Below are 2,665 nucleotides of genomic sequence, written 5' to 3' on the forward strand. Positions count from 1 at the left end.
CACAGCAAAGCTGAATCTAGTTGTTTATTTGTTTTTAGTCAGAGTAAGATAGCGGTATTTCGAACCAAAGGCAAAAGAGAAGCTACTACCTAATATCGTCAATATGTATTTTACTTGTTAAACAATATCATGCTCCAATATCTTGACATTGGGGACGAGATTGTCAAAAAATTAATCTTAGCATCAACCAATAGTTCTGCAAAATGTCCTCTGCTTTTGGCGTTGCCTCGCATGAAGATACTCAGAAAGAGCCCTATAATCTGACCCTTTCTGTTGGCTAACGAGCATGCTTTCATCCGAATTCGTCCTCCCTACTGAAGTACTAACAGTGGACGAACAATAACAGCTACGTCGAGGCTTAGACCTTCATAACTTTAAGGCCACACTCTAGCTCTTAGATGAACTGAGATTTCGTGCAAGGTGGGTAGACTTATCACGAACGCTAACTAATTCAATAAGACAAGATATCTTGTCATTATCTGTAAGAGGTGTAGTGACAACGTTGCTGTACGCAACAACGTATGATTTTAAGAAACACGGACCCAGGGAAATTTTATTTGCGTTTGACAAGAGTATACATCATATCGATTTATTCATCGTCAACTTGTTTTTTATCGCTTTAAGCTGATGACTCAGCCGCAATGACGTGCTTATCACATCGAGTAATTCGTCGTCATCAACTTGTTTTTCTTTTCATCGCTTTAAGCTGATGACTTAGCCGCAATGACGTGCTTATGTACATTAATACCCGCTCGGAGTAAAGCACAAATTCTGAAGCGTCATAGACGATATAAATTAGATAACCGAGCTTGAAACAACCAGGATCAGCGAACTTATAAGTATTTCTATCACGACTCGAATGCCACCTCTTCTGTCACACTCGACAAGAACCCACTTGGCTTTCTTTTTCTGAGAATGGTAAGGAGTCGTGTCATGTCGGTGTGATTGTACTATACCTGTGCAAGAAATTGATCGAGCTAAGCCACATTCTCAAGTCTTTTTGCATATTGGCGCTGGACAATCCACGAAACCTTGATTTTCGGTAGGTCTGCTTACAAAAATATATAAAGTATCCAGTATGAGCATCTCGTTAGAGCTAAAACTCACTCGTCATGTTGACAACAGCTTGTCAAAGCACATAAAGTCGGGCGTCCATGTTAAATGCCCGCGCTCCAAACGAATATATATCGCATTTCACCCGCGCATACGTATATATGGGGGCTAGCAGCTGAACACCAGACGGTTAAATGTGCTAGCGCATTGGACAGTTACTATCTGGGATATAGCCTGCCGCTTACACAGCACTGCGCGTTTGGAACCAAGCAGTGAAAAGGATATCCCCGCTCTTCATAAAGCTCTGACTGTATACATCAACTTGATGAAGAGACATGAGCAAGGCGCAACCAGTCATACTGGTCTGGAGAAATCCAAATCCACCACCCCCCGTGCGCTGCACAACTATGGAAGAGTATACACAAAAAGTGTCTGTTGATAGGCACGATGTGGCTTGAACATTTTAATCATCAGACGATTGGATATCGCTAGTGCATTAGATAGTCTCTCGTCAAGATTATCGGCCACATTCGGCGCATCCCGCTTTAAGTACTTATTGAAGCCATGGGAAGGCCCTCGAATTTCATTAAGAGCTGGTTGTACGCATCAGCTAGATGGAGGGAACTCATGTAATTGATCATGCTTTTCTGCACCACGTCCTCTCTGAGAATAAGAAGTGGTATTTAAATCATCAAAGTCACCCACAATTACTTATCGTTAGCTTTTTGTGCTAAAGAAAGATGGCGTCGAGTGGAAAGATCGATTAGCTTTCGCCACAATACGTTAGGTTTTTTGCACGAAAGAGAACATTCATGACGTCTTATTGTTTCTCGAGTAAGTGCTATTAATGCGTGACTCATATTTAAACTCAGGGCTCGGACAATTTGATGCCACATTTCCCGATCTGCGGACAACCGATATGGATGGTCACTATGTCGTCATGGGCCCTTTCAGTAAAGAAAAGATATAAGTTCATGCAATTTTAAAGGGTGGATAATCCGCTTCTTACGGTAGCTCTGCAAGAGGTCCCGATGACGGACTCATCAATGTCAGAAGACGAGCTTTAGCTTGGAAGTATCGCACCAGCGCATTTAGTGACTGGTTCACATGACCAAATTTGCAATTATCTCTCCCGACCCTGGGACTACCATTTGTGCGATCTCCTGGGAGCCAACTAGAGGCAGAAGTCGATCAGGTGTGTTCTACTTAACCGAGGACAGATAAAATAAACACTTTGTGTCTCATCTTATCATCTTATTCAGACTCAGTTGTCGTATCAACGATAGGTGGTACCAAGTGCAGCTGGTTTGTCGTGCGCCATGCACAGAGGACGCTTAGACTTTACGCGCTTGCAATCATATTTATGCAAAAAGGGATAAGTCGGTACGCTCCGAGATGCGTAATACAATTTAAAAAGTGTCTTGCTCTTGTGTTTACCGACCGACCTTCCTTGTCCTGGATAGGACTAATCATACAGTACTTCTGTACTTCGTTCAAGTGTATACTATAGAAATAGCAGGTATTGCACAATTAGATGAAAACGGTAAGAACTGATATTCAGTCTTATCATTAAAAATTAAACTGAAGACATATTTTCTTTAGATTATTACAC

This window comes from Plasmopara halstedii (genome assembly GCF_900000015.1).
Source record: "Plasmopara halstedii genome assembly, contig: Scaffold_525, whole genome shotgun sequence".
Taxonomy (NCBI): Eukaryota; Oomycota; class Peronosporomycetes; order Peronosporales; family Peronosporaceae; genus Plasmopara; species Plasmopara halstedii.